The 18,639-nt window shown below is 36.7% G+C and overlaps 1 long non-coding RNA gene across 4 annotated transcripts; it reads left to right on the top strand.

The window, feature by feature from the left end:
- Window positions 1-135: 135 nt before the first annotated feature.
- Window positions 136-17,881, top strand: LOC142087215 (uncharacterized). 4 transcript variants are annotated; one of them, XR_012675381.1, is made up of 9 exons: window positions 136-367; window positions 5,213-5,290; window positions 7,240-7,320; window positions 8,299-8,390; window positions 8,550-8,629; window positions 9,577-9,690; window positions 11,201-11,317; window positions 15,453-15,548; window positions 17,629-17,881. It is a non-coding gene; the product is annotated as an uncharacterized LOC142087215 (long non-coding RNA). The 4 variants fall into 4 exon arrangements; XR_012675379.1 differs by lacking the exon at window positions 11,201-11,317; XR_012675382.1 differs by lacking the exons at window positions 8,550-8,629; window positions 11,201-11,317.
- Window positions 17,882-18,639: the final 758 nt, after the last annotated feature.

Genomic DNA, 18,639 nt, shown 5'->3' on the forward strand with positions numbered 1-18,639 from the left:
TCCACACGCCGCCCCTTCCCCAGCCCCGGCTTTGTTTAAGAGCAAGTGTTCCTGAAGCGGCGGCGGGTCCCGGCTGGCCGGCTGTGCCTCCGCCCGCTGGCGGGGAGCGGTGCGGCACGGAGAGGTGACCTTCAGGCGGGGGCAGGACAGCGGCGTGTCGTGGGGCCTGTGCCGTGCTGCCCGAGCGGGTCCCGCTCGTCCCGGCTGTGCTTCGGCGGTGACTACCCGAAACAGTGAGCGTCCAAAAGCAGTGTTTGGAGGTTGGGTTTTTATAGGTTGTGAGTGTCCCACTGGACGTACAGAGGTCAGCCATCATGATCCCATGGCCCTTACTGCTGTCGCCTGCTGTCCCGGCTAGGACACAGAGGTAACCGAACTTATTTTTCCTAAATGAAACCGTTTTGAGTTACAGAGTAACTCGATGAGCGAGCTCTCCAGGGACCGCGACTCTCTGCACTGCCATCTGTTTTCAGCTAACTGATATTGGAGGCTCCATTGATATTTTGTGGTTCAGTGAGAGTTTTGTGTTGCTGTACCCTAAAAGCGGTCACTGAAAACTGCAGTGCTCTCAGAGGTGGGATGTGGTTTTATTTCTCTCCTTTTGTGGTGCATTGGCAGGGCCTTACTTGTGCACAAAGACTTTCTTAAAGGGAACTTGAAAAATCATGAAAATATGATTTGTAGTCATTTTGCTCTCATTGGTTTTTTAAGTGTAATCACAAAAAATTATGTCTTCTAGAGAGTCTTAAGTTACTTTTGCTTTGGTAATGGCCTGCTGAATGTAGATGAAGGCATAATATTTTCTTCAGAGTGTTTATGAGTCCAGTTTATTATAGTTTTGCCTAGCTGGTTTACACTAGTTTTTGCCAGTGTAAAAAACAACACAAACACTCCCACTGGTGGTGGTTGGAATTCTGTCAACCACATGGGAAGGCTGAGCACCTCAGTGGTGTTTTTTCTGGCTATTGATGAAGACTATAGCAGCTATTGGCACTAGAATATTTCACTCAATCAAGAGACTGGAGTCTGGGAAGTAGGTGTTTTCCTCCTTACTACAACTGTGCTCTTGTAGTTCGTAGAACCTTAAATTAATCAGACCCCAAGGAGTTAGATGCTACTCTGAAAAATGGAGTGCTGTGCATAGCCCTTGGAGATCTCTAGCATCCTGAAAGTATCAGAAAGTTGTAATTTGCACTAGACTATTTATACTTCTGTGAGTTTGTTGGTGAGCAGATCTCCTGCTGATCTCTTTTATCTTGCTTTAGCTATTAGATTTACTTCTGAACAGATACAGATATCTTAAAGCTGGTTTTTATTCAAGCTTTCATGATTTGTGACACTTAAAAGCTGAACTTACATCAGGAAGAAAATTCCAAGAGCAATAACCCTTGAGATACTTAAGTAAATTGTAATTCCTTTCTTGTTTGTAATGTAAAACTTCTTGGACAGTTCAAAATGCTTTTATTTCCCTGATTTTTTTTTTCCAAGTAGCTTTTACTCTCTTCTGTACAATTCTGTTGACTTGAGGCTAGCCAAGGTAAATGAGACAAGACAACGTAACTGTCATCATACTACAACTATGACTTGAATAAACTGTTTCTTAGGGTTAGTGCATCTGTTAATAATCCTTGATATCTTTTTCTGCCAACACCTGTGAAGTTTTAAAATTAACAGCTTAGGCAAAAGGGCCTAGTGTACATTTAGATTGCTTCATAATGCAGAGGTGATTGGAAGAAACATGCTTTGTCGGCCTAGAATGATATCTCAAGTATCTCTTTTCGAGGTGGAAGGGATACATCTTTTTGAGTTTAGCATCTTTGGTATCTATTTCTGGTTCTCACAGCTGTACTTTGAGCATAATGTGAGAGCATCTGTTAGCAGCATCTGCTATCAGAGATAATTAGGATGGGTCACTTGTTTCTTAGTTTGATTGCATTTTCAGCCTTCTCCTGCTCATTTTCCTCTAAACATTCCCTCCCTCTTGAGGCAACATGTTACCTCAGAGGTACTGTGTTAACATTTAAGGCTGTTAAAAATTCAGTCTTTCTGAATTTACTAATCCTGTATTTTTATAAATCTGTTTATTGTAGTAACTACCTTTCAAGCTTGAAGAGTATTATCCCAAGTTACATTTAGTGGTATGAGGATAATGTTTAATGCTTTATATTCCTTTTCTAAGTAGATTTTGGAAGCTTAAAATCTTATCAAGAAACTGTCCTTATTTCTTCATGCCATCTCATTTTCCCCGAGAAGCGTTATTTATGCACATAACTGCTGGGGCTTTTTGTAAAGAGATTCATATTCAGGACTTCTTGGTTTAGACAACAAAAAAATTCTTCTCAGAAAATTTTTTCTCTCCATTACATTTTTTGTAGTAGGACTACAGAAAACATTTCTAAGTTTATCTTGGAAGACGAACTTTATCAAATAGCAGCATCTTCAGTAGAAAAGAGAAAGCCTTTTGTTGGACATCTGAGCAAATTCACAGGGTCATCTCTACAAAATGTATGCATAGTGTAGAAGTACACAATTTGTGTGTGTTCCAATGTAATAGAAGATTAGTTTTCACTTCTTAGAATTGTGGTTTGAAACTTGTTCTGCCACATTGAATATGATATGGCTTGAGATGCTAAAAATGGTTTGAATTTCAGTAGTCTGTAAAGCTAATTTGTTTTCCTCTGCTCCCTTTCTGCAACTGAAGTGAGTGAGATTTTTATGTACTTTTAGGTACTTAGGACAGGAGTAGTAAAACTCACCCTCTTATTCCTCATAGCACTTCAGAAGACAGGCTTCTTATGTCCAAGATAACTTAATTCCTTTTTTAGTTTATCACATTTAGGTTAGCCTAAAAGAATGTTGTGCAAGTTCTCTATTCTAATTAGCACAGTGTTTTATTATCTGTGGTGACTGTTCTTTGCTGTTTGTCTTCAATATTATTTCATCTCCAAACTTTCTTGACTTTCAGCCCAGGCATAGATCCAGGTAGACTCCATGTCTTCTGAAGTGAATAATATGTAACAGAAATGTTACAGTGAAATGAAGCAGTGTATGAAAAAAGTGAATCTTTGGATATTAGGCATATAATATCAAATCAAACAACTTCTTGTTCACTTTTTTATCATGTTTTTGTATTATGATAGGATTCTTGTTCAGTCTTGAATAATGTGTATTCAACTCTTCCAGTTCCTCGTCCTTCCTATTTAATTCCCAAGTAGTGTCTTCTCAGCCTCTTCTCTTATTCCTCATGCTCTCCCACACTTTGTGTTTGGTTTTCTAAAAAGCTGAGAGGGAAAAGATGTATTCATCTGCTTTTTCCTTGTTTTGAGGTGTACCTTAGTTCTTCAAATGTCTTTCCTCATATGGTGATATTGAGTGACAAAGTTGTTGTCTTTTACTGACTTTCAGGTTGAAAGGTGTTTAGAACAAGGATATCTTATTTTAAAATCTTATATTTATGGTGAAGATATTACACCATGATAATAAGGCTCATAGGAAAACCAAACTGCTACTAACAATGTAGAGAACCCAAGAGTGAAAGCTGCGATGGGTGCAGAGCACAGTAGGACGGGTTGTGGTGCTTTACAGCTACATTCATTGCTGACAGCTTCCTGAAATTTGGCATTTGATCACTTGCTTGAACTCTTCTGCTCACAGTCTGCTTTGTGCTAGACACAGGAGTAGGAAGTTTGTTGGCTTTTGAAATGATGTGCCATATACTTTGTTGACTTGCCAGGATATGCAGTATTTCTTCTTGTTTCCAAACATGTTTTTGGGCATTTTTTTGTTCAGCCTGAGATCCTATTCACAGCAGCTGCTTTGAGGGTTGTTTGCATTGAGCTGTCTGCTTGCCCTGTACTCTTAACGTTTGATACTACTTTTGCAAAACAGTGATTCCTTCAAGCATAAGTGCTCCCTATTAAAAAAATAACCACAAGCATGCAAGTCTGGTTATGTTTTTTCTCTCTCACATTGCTCCATCCCATACCTGCTTCCAAAAGAGCATACTCTGAAATAACGTGACAATCCCTCTGTTAGGTGAACTTTGCTTGCTCTTCTCTCTATAGTATTGCAGTTATACCAGAGAAGTGGAAGATAATTTCTCTTGAGGCTTTTGGTTAATCATGTTTTGAGGAAAAGCACAATGTTTCTAGATAAAATATAGAAGCTAAATGGATTTGTCTTTATTTGTACTCAGTTAGGTTATCAGTGCCTTTAAAAAAAACAAACAAAACACCCCTAGGGCTATCATATGTTTGTATTAATTCATACATTAGATAATCCTCCTCAGCACCATCCTCTGTATGTCTCTTGTCTTAGAACATAGGATCTTTAGGAAGTCCAGCAATTAGTACAAATAGAGTGCAACATATCCCAGCTCTATTTTGGAGCTTATATATATAACCACTGCAATAGGAATATAAAAAGAGGGGGGAAAAACTAAAAAAAAAAAAGATAACTGTGGCTTCTTCCCTAACAAAGCTGTACTCCTGAAAGACATCTCTTGCTACAAGCCAAAGTAAGCAAGTATGTACAAGTTTGTCTTATAGCAAGTTCATACGGTGAGTTCAGGATGTAGCTTTTCAGTAAGATACGGTCTCCTCGATACTGTAATCGAAAAACATGCTTAATTTAGAATGTGTAAGTGATGTACAAGTGCCACATCTTATTATGGGAAGCAAATAAATTAAATACTAACATAAGTCACTTTAGATTCTGTAGGTTGCTGATGCTTAATGAAGGCACTTCCTACTGTAAACTGTTCAGTACCTCTTTTCTCAAGGGAAAATGGATGAAGCAAAAGCTTTAGAAGGATCTTGTGTAAGCAGAAATCTTGGCTTAAAATGTCCCACTGTGGTTGCCAATTTTTGCAGTGACTGTTGTGATGTCAGTGTATGTTTTCAGGCTTTCTTTGAACAGTGTCAGGAGATACTGACTGAGCTGCTCTATAGTGTATCATAAGGCATTCAGCTGGTTAGGCAAACCCAAACAAGGAAACATGACTTTTCACATCTTAGTTTGTTAGTGAAAGAGTGGTAAAGGAGAAATAGTGCATGACTTATTTGATATAATAACACTCTTTAAAAAATAAATGTAGTATGAAAATCTATTAAATGTGCTTATTTTATCATTGTTTTAACACTTTGGATTATTCTAGCTTTTAAAAGATTTTTCTGGTAACATATACCTAACCTCATATTCTTACATCTTTTAGTATAAATCCTTAGAAACCATGTCAGAAGAGTCATTCTTCCCAAGACGATTATTCAAAGGATTTCAAATATCTAAATAGGTAAGAAACTTTCGGTAGCATAGATAGAAATTATTCTAAGGCTTTGAACATCCTATGTGTTTAACAGAAATATTTGTAAGGTTATAGCAGGAATATACATTAATTTTAAGTCATATGGTCATATAAATAGATAAAATACCTAGGAAAAATATCTCATGCCTTGAAGCCTATCAAATTCTAGACTCTGCTCTTTGAGATTGAATTCCAAAGCACTGTCTGTTGTGGGTATCTGGCTACTGAGTGTAAGTTTGTGGCAAAAAGAGTGGATGTTCTTGTAATTATTTGAATCAACAACTTTTATGGTGTACAGGCTTGATTCTAGATACTTATTTTTTGAAAAGTTTGTTTTCCCATGTTATGCTTTGTTTCAAGAGCAAACAAGGCTTTTCCCCTATTCTTTTTCAGAATGCATGTGTGCATATTTTATCTGTTCTGGAGTCATCCTGCAATTTTTGAGGATTTTGTAATTAGTTACCTTTTTCCTTTAATTTTTTCTTTCTATTAGTGGTAAGGGAAACTTACTCTCCAGTAGAAACTAAATCTAGCTATATAGAAGATGCTGAGTGCATAATCAAATGACTACTTTCTAACTTTTCAGTTTTCATAGTTTATACTTCTAAAAATAAACTTGAAGAAAAATTCTCAAGAGTTTTAACATCTAGCTCAGCTCGAGCTATGGTTGAGTAAACTTCATGTTATTAATTCGTTATTCATACAGTTTAGGAAAGTGTTGGAATGGGATTAGGTGATGTAGTCCTTTAAGAACTGTTGTTATAGTGACTCTTGTAGGAAGGTAAGTGAGGCTTTTTTAATGAACTAGTAGGGAGTTATTTAAGAGAGAGATGCACAGTTTGATAGGAATATCATTGTACTGAGCAGAAAACTAACTTGCATTTGGCCTAATTCTAACAGGTTAGTCTTCTACTTGCAACTTGATCTCTCACCTGTGATATAAAGTATTTTTCTTCTTATTTTTACATCTCTCAATGGGTTTTCCTGGCTTAAATTGTTACTCAAAATTGAACTTTAAATGTAAGAATAATCATATGAAATGAAATACCTGTCCATTTTTTATTATTACAAATAGCTACAACAAATAACCATCAATTACTGCTGATTATTTTCCAATCTGTAGAGTACGAATAAAAATACATGGATATAAAAAAAGGATTGTAATTAAAGGCTGTATTTCACCCATTCTGTCTTGTCTGTTTACCAAAGATATTGCAAGTGCTTACAATCCAAAGTATGAGAGTGGTTTTCAAAGTAGGATACTTTAATTTCAAGAGCAAAAGGACCTTACTAAGATACACACTAGCAATTTAACTGGCTAGTCCACAGATATCTGATGCAGGTGGTGTGTTGGAGTAATCCCTCTTGCCAAAATATGTTTTCTTGAAGTGCAGCTAATGATTTTGCCAGTTGTTTTAAATATTCTCATTTTGGTTAAGTCTCTGAATTTGTAAGCTAAAAGAAAAGTTTTAATGCTGAAGAAGGTAGTCTTCTAAAGAAAGCTAAATTATTTAAAATCTAGGGTTGAAACATTGTGCCAGGCTTACCCTTCTAAGAAAGCACAAAATAGATTTAAAAAACCTCATTTTAGTAGCCTGGTCTATATTTAGTGAAAGGATGCTTTATATACCCATGAAATACAGAAAAATTATGTGGCAAGATAACTAGAGGAGATAACTGGAGATGCTGGGAGGAACAGAAGATGCAGAATAGCAAGAAAAGCAACTAGCTGCTAATGCAAAATGAGTTTGTATCAGTTCAGTCTTGGTGAAACATACATTCATTAGGCAGCATTCCCTTACACTTAGTATTTTGAAAATTGATATGTCTGATTTATTTAAATCCCCCCATAAGCGTGGAAGAAAACATATTTTGCATGAACTGGCCTTTCATTTTAACTTGGAGAAGACTGCATTCAAAACATGTTTTCTCCTTAGCTTTGAAGAGCTATTTGGGCGGCAATATGAGCGTTCGACAGGGAAGGAAGATTAGTATGAGATACCAGTACTCCTAAAAAGGTAAGAATTGTAACTAGCTCCTATTCCTTCTTAGAGCATGCACTTTCATCTATAGTTGACAGACAAGTTCATAATATCCTTCTGTGTTCTTTCAAGGTCTAGTGGTGGTAGCCTTAAATCATTACAGAAAAATCCTAACTCTTTGGTTATCTTCAGGAGGTACCACTCTTTAGGGGATCTGGGATACATATTGAGGCTTGAATTGCTGAATGATGCTCACAAATTGTTGTGTAGATTATTGAAAAGCATGTTTCTGCTTTGTGGTCTCTGAAAGCCGATAGAGAAAGATTCATTCTTAGTGCAGCAAAAAGGCTGTCATGGCCAGTAGGACAGAGTATCATGTCCCAGGGGAAGCTGGCAGGTATATCCAGGTATAGCAGCACACTTGGGAATGTGAGTTGCATTTGAATATGTGGATGCAATCCAGCAAACTTATAAAATGTGGGAGTATGGCAGGAGCCCATTACTGAGGAGCTTGCATTACATCCTTAGCTACACTAGGATTAGGTGAAAAAGATCTCTGGTCTGGTTTTCTACTGCAATGTTTTTGTCAGCAGGGGTTTCTTGGGTTCCCAGCAGAGCAGGCAGATGTTTATCACAGGCCATTATGCTGGAACTTCAGGGAAGGCAGATACTTCAAGAATTTGTTGCTTACTGTAGATTCCTGTGGTGGAGGGGAAAAAGGTTTTGACAATGAGACCCATATTTTCATTAGCTGTATTGGGAAATCTGTCTAATAAAAGTGGACTGGGATAAAAGAAAGAAGCTGAGAAATAAGTTTAATCCCTGATAGAACTCAATGGCAAAAATACATAGGTACTTCCCTTCAGGGTAGAGAAGAATATATATGAAAGAGTTTTCTGTCACTATCTAAAGAAGTTGTTAATCCCATGGTATCTAGGAAAAGTTAATGAATGGTGTGAAAGTTGTAGCATGTGGGAATATCCGTGTAAGGAATAATGGCTAACTGAATTGCAGGATCACTTATGGATTTACCTGTGCTCAGTCTTCTTCCAAGAAGGTACAAGAGGGATATTGCTTGATTAACTACCTGGTTTTTGCACAGGCAGGTTAGTGAGCAATAGACTTGGAATTATATTCATTGCTTTATTTCTCCTTTAAGACTGCTAGGAAGATTGTGAAGACTAGTAATTCCAGCGAAATGTTTAATAGAATGTGACAATTATTGTTTTTCTTGGCGTTTTTGCCTCTTAATTTGTTTTGACAAGGTCATGCCAATACAATGCTGTATATCGATGTTCAGCACTTGAAAAATTCAACCTGTTATTGAAATGAGCAGAAGTGGAAGGTAAGTGAATTACAATAAGTGGTGGATGGTCTGTATTACTACCACCTTTCACCAAAGCAAAATTCTGAAAAATTTGTTTACAGTATCATCTTTTCTGGCAGTCAGTGGGTTTATCTGTCACTAAGGCTGTAGAGCAGGCTGTGACAGCAGGGCTTACTTAGGGCTCCAGCTCATGAGTGTCCATTTATTTGGAGTGGGGCTGGGAGATGTGATATATGACTGGGAGCTAGGAGCTAGAAGTGGTTTGAGTTTGAGAATTGGTGAGGTGAACATACTACACTCAGCTCGAGAGGAGAACGAATGCTTACCCACAAAAATCTCTTGAGTTACTTAAGGAGTGCAAAACATCCTGTGAGGAAGAACTGTGTGTATATTTTGCAGATCCAAAAAAATTGGAGATAGGCAAGCAAGCTCATTTCTGATGACTCCTACGTTGGTGTGTGTCCAGTGTGGGTATTTTTGCAACATGGCTCTTAAAGTATTTAGGAAAGGTGTTCTGTAACACAGTTGAAAAATGTTCCTGTTCAGCTCCTAGTGCCTGGCTATAGCAAAAAAAAGCAGTCTGATGGCTTTTCCTAGTCCCTAACTGCCTCCCCTGAGTGAGGAGTGAGGTTTGAGTCCCAGCATCAAAATGGTGGAAAGTTCAGGAGAGAATGGGACAAAAATAATCCTCTGTGGGTTGGAATAGATGAATGGGCTGTTCTCAGTAGCTGAATTCTGAGAAGTCTGCTGCCAGGTTTAACCATGTTTCTTATGCCTTCTTGCATGTCTAACAAATTTCCTCAGGAAAAAAAGAAGCCCCCCCCCCCCCCCCCCCCCGCTTAAAAGAACTATTTTTATCATTTTTGACAATATTGTTAAATGGTAAAGTAGTGAAGACTTGGTGATGTTCTAATACAACTTTACAGTCTGTGCTGTTGCTTAATTGATTTTTCACTTGGTTGCAGGTGACTGCACCAGGGATGGTTGTAGAGAGAAGCTGTACCTGCAGTTTTACCAACAGATGCAGAAAGAATGAGACACCTTCTGACTGTCATTGTTGTCATCAGCAAAGAGCAAAAGTAGGTTTCTATTAAGATTTTTTTCAGCTAACTCTATTACAGAGATGGTAATTACATAGGTAAGTGTAACTCAGTTCAGAAACAGAACTCTGCAAATATGTAGATAATGTTTGAAGATCACGCCTATTTAATGTTTCTGGATCTCCTTAATACTTCTAGGTAGTCCTGAAATTTCTTATGCATCTCCCAGGCTTTGGAGTATGACAGCCATGAGGGACCTGTCTAGGTTCTTAAAATTGACTTGAGAGTTAAGTCTGATCTTAATCCAATCATCATTTCTTTTCTGTTTTAAAAGCATTTGGTTAGATTTTGCAGTCTCTTAATCTAGACATACTATTTTTGCCTGAGTAATCTTTGCAGGTTTTAATGCATGTCAGATACCTCTCTTTGAAAGATTCCTTTCACAGTTGCCAATAGAAGGAAAAATGGAAGTTGGCTATATAAAAAGGACTTTCAAGTGCACCGAAGTTTTTGTTTAGTTTCTAGTTCTTAGTACTTGAAACAAAACTAGAAGAATGCTTTGGGAAAATGAATTCTTAGAATAACATTCTGTTAAACAGAAGACAAACTTCTATCACAAGTATGTCTAATCCTGGAAAAGAGTTAGTTTTCATGATATTGCTGTTCATCTTCTGGAGGTGAGGAGGGTCAACTTGAATACAGAGATCTTAACCACTCAAATACACAGAATTCATTCTTCTTGTAAGAGGACTGTCTAGAGAACTGGAAATCTAAACTGTAGCTCCTTTGAATTCCTTATTGCTGCTTTGCTATTCTAGCTTTCATTTCTCTGTTCCTCCCCGTAGCAAAGTGTTTTATACCGAATTTGTTATTGGTATCACTTTTCTATGTATTCAATCCATTTGAAACTTATAGAAATTGTAGACCATATATTCTGCCTTCACATGTCTTCTAATAACAGAATCAACAAAATTATTTTAAGCCGAGACAGTTATTTTTCTTTGTATTGAATTCTGGTACTGTAAATGCAGTATTTAATTCCCTTCCTCCTCACTGGCCTCCATATTGGACATATCCCCTTCTGATACCCAAATATGATTGGGAATACACCAGAGACTTTCTGTTTCAGTTCATGGAGTGTTGCAGAAGTGTAGTGGTACATAATCTCTTCAAATATGAGTTGGAATTTCTCTGCCACTATCATGGTTTAGTGGTCTATTGAAATGTTTAGTTGGTAGTAGAGAGACTTGAAATCCAGATAGGAAGAACTACAGCTGCTGCTGCTGGGTTGGTTAATGTGCCTGAAATGCAAAGATCATGTGGGATAATCAGAGCAGGTTGTAAATTGACTTCTAATTTTTTGAAACATATAAAAATCATTGAAGCTGACAAGTCAATTTGTTTTCAGTGGTTTTAAGCCCAAATATGTTGCTTTAATATGTAAATGAAACACTTTTAGAACTGTTTAAAAAAAGTAGGTATACTACAGTATATGAAAAATAAGCCATAGTTCTTCCTTGACTGTCTACTGTCCCATTGGTAATTTCAGGATCAGTGCTAGCAAGCTTTTTTGTTTGTGAAGCAAATGGAGCCTTGTGACTTTCATCTCTCCATATCGCTATCAGTGAGAAATGTGACCTTCCAAGTCTAAAAGACTAAAATCAAGGTATCAGTAAAATTCTTAAAGGATAATGTTTAGCATCTATCCGCAGAACATATGGATCACTAATCTTCATTTTTGTGATGTCTATCTTCAACTATTTTTTCAAAACACAGGCTACTAACAAAATTACAGTAATGCCAGTGTAATAGTTCATAATAGACTATATTCTTTTCAGTGGAATATTTCCCAGTATACTAGGATGATGAGATAGAATCAAATGCTAAATATAAATAATTTCAATAATTAGTGTATTTCACTCAAATCTAGCACTAAAACATGATCAAGCAGGAATCACTAAAAAACTTCCTTGTATGTATATTACAACTTTCTACTATACTTTGACAAATAATTTCAAATTTTTGTGTGGCTTAACATAGAGATCACAGTTACACTTTCTACAATATCAGGAAGTATCTGATCAATGAACACACTGTTTTGGGTGATTTTTTACACTTCACAACACTGGACTGATACTTACGGCTTCTGGCACGTACAAGATGGTGACAACAGCACAGCAATGGGAAGCAATGACACAGACTTCTATTTGGATATAACCACCTTCTCTTTTCTTTAGGGGAATATACTAGAGTTATGGGCGGTCAGTTACAAGAACCTGGTCTTGTGGTGGAAATAATAGACCTTACCTAAGTCAGATCTCACACATGCACTCCAAGAAGTTAAAAGTGATAGGTTTGTATTCTTGAACAGCCCGATGTAGCACTTTCCTCTTGCACTGTAATCATGCTTCATTATTCTATGAATAGAAAGTTTAGCTTGTTTGAGAGATGTCACTTTAAATAGTCCCCATTCAGAACTGCAGTTTAAATTTCTTTCAACCCATTAAAATTTTAAACGCTGATTCATTTCACTTCTTGGTAACAGAATTTGACCTAGTTAAAAGTAGTTCACTGAATGAATTTCTAATAATTCATAATACATGGAGTGATTAAATATCTGTCCTGGATTGCTTCTTAAATGGCATAAAATGCATATAACACTGTCACATATAATAATTAATGATAGGAAGTTATATAGAAATTGCTTAATTAAAATTTCAGTTTCTTGTGTTGATTCTATGTAAATGAATCAAAATAATTCTTAAAGTTTTTATCTGTATTTGTTTCAGAACTTTTTATTGTAAATTTACAAATTTCGCATCTTTTCTTATCAGGAACACAGTAGTAAAAAGGCAGTTTTTTCCTGGAGGGAAAGTAACCGCCCTGTTCTGTAAAGTTATGTAAAAAAAAATTCTGAAATTAAGAAAAAAAACCTGTACTAATCCTATTATTTCAGGTATAGGTGTTTGTGAAAGTCTTTATATGGAATTGGGAATCTTTATCTCAGTTTTAGCTTTAGATCATGAATGACCGATAATATTTTGACAGTGGGAAGGAGAAATTACAACTTTTCATTTATACTTCAAATGAAGTTCATATACTGGTGCTAAATCAAAACTAACCTCTGCAGCTACAGGAGGGCTATATCAATACTGAACGGAAGGCTTTAAAAATCTCACTCAGTTATATTGCACAGACTTGACAGCTATATTTTTCTATCTTTTTGTAAATGTGTGAAGTAGATGAAAACACAAGCTTGATAAAGCCAGCTATCTCTTCTCTGTAGTGCGTCATAACATGCCTGTGGAGGATGCACTGGTTCTCATAGTTAAAGCTTTTGGGAATACCTTTGCTGAGCATGAGCAACAGGAGTGTACCAGGGTTTCGCACAAGGCAGCTGATCTGGTAGATGGCTGTCTAGTGCGGGAGCTGAGAGATGTACAGTGTGCCTCTGGGCATTAGACTTATTTCTGTTAAGTGCAGGGAAATACTTGGATTGGGTGGAGTTGAATTCAGCAAGTGACTATGCAAAGACCAGAAAAGATGTGATTGAAGGTGTTAATATTGTTTCCCACTGAAATACAACTTCAAGCATCTCTTAAATCTGATATAAATAAGCTTGGGTACATTCCACATAAATAATCTGTAAATAAATGATAGGCAGGAGAGATCAAAAGTTCACGTATAAAATGCCAGTGTGTGTATTAATGGGCATGTGCATCCTGAAGTAGGGTGCATATATTCTTCACAGAACTGGACACGTTATAAGGACGTATACACAAGTCCCCTAATGGGCAATTGTTGTCTCACAGGTTATGGTTGCAAAGTGAGGATTTGATCATCTGCTAATGCTGTTGAGTATTTAAGTTTTCATAACACTGTACACATAAATGCATTTCAGTTAGTGATATCCATCAGTCCATTAAGCAGAATGCAACTCTTGGTTTAACCAAATTAGTAATATAGTGATGTATAAACTTACTTTAATTAAAAAGTTTTAAATCCAGCAGAACATCTGTAAAAGAAAAAAAGACCAGCCACATATGTAAATTATAGACCTGGAGTATCTGCCATTTTGATCTTAGGAGCTACTCTATGGAAAATTCTTGGATCCCCTTGTGATAAGGGGATAATGAGATTCTTGCAAGCTTCTACTTGTGCTCTTAATGTCTTTTGAAGAATTGCTTATCACTTTTGTTCATTTAAACTAAGCCTTGTTGAACAAACTGATTCTTCAACTGAAGTTGAAGACACAATGTGTCATGAGGGTGCAAGGCCGTGTACAAGCATTGCCACCATACCTTAAATAAACCTCTACCTCTTCCACTGCCAAGCAGGATTGCTGTCTTGGGCCAGTCACCCCTTCCTCAGGTTAAACCTTCATTTGGGTGATGGACTGTCGGGGGCTCTTCTACTACTATTTCAGTTTTGTATTTCAAAGTAATTCATTCTGTTTTCATGACTGGCTTGATCACTTGCCACAGTACATTTACTCATAAAAGTAGAACAAAACATAGTAGATACTACGTGAACTACGATCAAGTAGATGGGTGGGATGTGGAAAAAATCTGAACTTGCAAATATTTGGCAGTGATCAAATAATAGTTGAAAGACTAGAACTCAGCCATGCTATTTTCAGAGCAAACTTTATGTGAAAGGAGAGTAGGGGAGTATACTATGCTTTATCTAAAAATGAATTCGTTCTAACATTATAAAAGCATAAGAATATAAAGCTCATCTTTCATGTCCTTAGTCTGAAATCAGATTCAGCTACTGTCCTTGCATCTCTTTGAAGTTGGTATGGGTTGAGGTGAACACCTGGCTATTTTAGAAAGGCTTTTTTGCCTCCCCTGTTGTGAACTTTTCCCATTCTACAAAGCTTTCTTTTTTAGTTACCAAGTTGGTTGCAATTCTTTTGAGTTACTGAGGCTCATTGAAAACCAAAAGGGCAGCAGAAACAGTGAGGGCGGTTCAGGTTTTAAACATGAATATTCCTGGATGCATAGGATTAGAGTATGGTGCTTTGTTGTAAATTAAATACTGCTTTAATGATTGAAATAAATAGGGAAGTCAGCAAAAATTATTGTGACATCTGCTTAATTGGATTATTTTTTTTTATTAAATGGTAGTGTAAAAAGAAACCACACGTACACTCTTGACAGCTATCGATGTTAGTGCTGAGTTTGATTCCTTGGAATGAATACTAGGCACAAACTGTATCAAAACTAGTGACCTACATTATGGTCATGGACTAAATCCTTGCTTAGAACCAGGCTCAGATGACATCTAATGTGTTTGTCATGACAAAATCACTCGGAAATAAAATCTGGCTTCAACCTTCCATACCAATTGTCAGTTTGTGTTTTAACTTGCGTGTGCAGGTTAACATTAATATCAGGGAGAGTTTTACTTTGTTGTGTGCTTATGCTAAGATTAGTAACACTGCAGGTCAGTGTGCTCTGTTAAATACATACAGGAAGGTTATACTTGTAGCTCAGTGGTTTACATCTTTTAAAGTAGGGCACTATGAATGATAAAGGCTAAGGCATTTGTAGCTGTTGGTGTCTGGTGTCACTGCTTTGTCTGCTGTGCTTGTTTCTATATGTTTCTGTACTTGTTTTCAGATGGGTAACTGGCATTTCTTAAGCCTGGTGTTTTTAGACCCTCACAGTTAAGAGAGTGACCTGTACAAACAAAAGCAGATTTTACTGTTTGTTTTAAAACAGTTGGAAATGGTTTTTGTTTTTTATTGTCAAAGAGGACTATCAGATGCAAAGGATAATCTTCCACTCTTCTTTTAGCACCTGCTAAAGGATTTGGATGTCTGGGATATTCTTGACATCAACCTGCAAAATGACCACTGCTTGGAGGGACAGCTGGCCTTTTGCAAATGCCAGGTGAGAGTGACAAAGTTCTGTAGCTGTTTGGTTTAATAACTATAAATCACTTCTAGTTAAAACATTCCTGATGCTGACAACCATATATCTATTTTAGCAGGAGAACTTTATTTAATTTAAATAACGAACACAATGGCCATCTTTTTTCAAGCTAGTCTTGGCCTGAAGTATACTGTTTCTATATCGAAATAATTAGATACTGCTTTCTAAAGCATACAAGTCCAGTCGGTTTCTCTGGCTTTTTCATAATAACCAAGATACTTACCACATAGATGCCTGTATGGTTGTTACTGTTGTCATCCAAGCAAAATGAAATGTTATTCACAGTAGAAATACAATAATGTAATTTATAGTTAGAGTATTTAGAATTTAAAATAGGTAGAAAAATTATTAGATATTGCTATAGATTTAAAATAAAAATAATAATGCATACTTCCTGATTTAAATTTTTTTTATTGGGAGAGAGAATGAAGGCCTGATTTCTAAGACAACTGGAGAATCAAATGAAAGCTAAACTGGAAATAACTAATTTTCTTACATCACCATTTTAGTTTAAAGTTCTCATTTTAAACTCTTCGAGGGTGGAAAAATAATTTTCTGGATCCCCATAGTTCACTGAGAGTAGATTTGAAAAGATAGATCGCAGTCAGTTTAAATGAAGTACTTAATGGCTCTACGCAGTCATGTGCCCTGCTTGCAGGGTTGCAGACCTTGAGAGGGAAATACCTTCTGGCCTGTAGGAAGGCTGCCTGGCTTTTCTGTAGGGCTTTGCCTTTGTTTTTGTAGACATGTAGTGGTGGGGGAGGGGAAGGAAAATGAGGCACTAAAAACAATTCTCTCCACTAATTTAAAAGGGGATTAGACCCATGGTGACTGATGCCTCTTGCAGGTAATGGTTTCTGGTAATCTAGCTACAGTGCCTGTCAGAGCTGCTTTCTGTGCTTGCGAGCTTCTTGGTGTTGGTCAATAAGTTGGCTGTTGTGTTAGAACACAGGTTTTGGAGCAGCCATGGTCACAAGGGGAGGGAGAGGAGGGAAGGGACTTAGAGTTAGCTTGAGCTTGTACTCAGTAGAAAGCCAGTGTTTAGAGAGGAGCAGACAAGTGACATTTCACATTGATTTGGTTTGCAAAGCAAGCTGATCGTTGCTTTGAGTGTATTTTGCAGCCTTTTTAAGGAGTGAAGCTTTTCCTCCTTGGTAGGAGTTACAGTAATAACCAAGCATGATGGTTGAATGTGTGAGTAATTTGCCATCCCTGTATTTTATAGACATAAAATAGAATATATAAAAATATACCGATGTGCATCTTTAGTTGTGAAATGGAACTGGATGGTTTTATTGCTTATTAGGCATGCAGTACTATGGAGTTATCAGAGTGCGCAGTAGCTGTGAGCTGACATAATCTGAAAGGTGTTATCAGAACTATAAAAGATTGTTAGAGGAATCGTGTGTGGTTTTTTTCAAAGCTCTTCCTCTTGGCATGGGTTGATTCTTTCAAGGTTATAAAGAGGACATAACTTTTCTGTGTTCATTGTAGATAGAATAAGTAATTACTTTAATTTGTAATAAAGATGATTTAGGTTAGATGTGAGGAAGTGTGTGGCCAATTCATATTGAAACACATTGCCTGGACAGGAAGAAGAATGGGTGAGACGCACCCATCAGTGGTAATATGGGTATACATGATTCTGCATCAGACATGAGGACAGGACATACCTTTTCGTTTTAATGATGTTCTGCAGCACAGTGTCAGCTGGAAGAGTATGTTAGCTTTGCAGTGGGCCCTCACCTGAAACCTGATTCAGGTATGCAGGATACCTAAAAGGAATAGGATATTGGACTATATTTTGCATTGAAGTGAGAAGTTAGATGTTAGATTACCTGTTTGAGGACATGGAACAATCAAAAGTTTATAGCAAGTCATTAAGTTTGATAATACAGTAAAATGAAAAATTGAGATGGCAATTAGCCTTTCACTGATGGAAGAAGGGAGTTGATTTTTAGATATAAGTAGATGTTGGGAGGGTGACCAGATACAGAAACTACAACTGTCTTACAGTATTTATTGTATTTTGTCACAGCTATTCATGTTAAACCAGTACAGCACCAATGGGGAGCTTAACTAAGAAGACACTGTTGACACCATTGGCAATAGTGGAAGTCCTGTAACCACATGTGCATCGCACCTGCTGTCGCACTCCAGCCTGTGAGAACTTCTGAAAAGTTTGAGGTGGCTTTTCTATTAGAACAAATATTCATGAATGTCAGTGTTGTACCTTTGTAATTTTAAATTAGAAGCTGCTAAACATTCACAAAATAAAGTCACCTTTTTTACACAGTTGTCACCAATTTCACTTTGTGGTTCAACTTCATCTGACTATTCAAGTTAGAATGGGCAGGTCTGGTCAGACCTGTCTTTCAATGCATGTTGGATGGGATGGATAGAATGTCTCTAAATTCATGGAAAGTCCATCAGTTGTTTTTGCATTTTACCTTATAGAGAGATGAAGGTGAAAGGACTGACTTTAGCCTCAATGAGAATTGTTGGTGTTACTTGCTCACCTAATAACTGACAGCTTTGAAACAGTTTTATATTGTTGAATGTTGAATTTACTTGGGATTGAGGTTTTTTTGTATTTTCAACTGTTTTTGCTTCCATTATAATTTGAAGTTATAACAGTGGATTAATTAAGGAAAATATTGAAATAATTGTAGTTAGAAAAGCAGTCAAGTAAATTAATGTGAGGAACTACCTTAATCTGTAGTTACATACAAGCCAATCAAATACCAGATTTAAAAAATATTTTAACAGCTATTCTACTGAAATATCAAGTATACTTGGATTTAATACATGCAAAATAAACGGTAGATGCTTTGCAAAAATAGTTAATATTAAGGTTAAATTATTGCTTATAGATTGAACATAAAGAAACAACGCCAGAAACACTGATCTTGAAACTATGTGGATTTTTCCACCTTCTGAAAGAGGCAATTACTTTCATAAAGAAAATAGTTTAGATGTATATGAAGCACACATTAAGTTACTGAAAGTAACATCTGTAATTCATTAAAATACATCATAGGTATTACTT

Source organism: Calonectris borealis, chromosome 12 (genome assembly GCF_964195595.1).
Source record: "Calonectris borealis chromosome 12, bCalBor7.hap1.2, whole genome shotgun sequence".
NCBI classification, from domain to species: domain Eukaryota; kingdom Metazoa; phylum Chordata; class Aves; order Procellariiformes; family Procellariidae; genus Calonectris; species Calonectris borealis.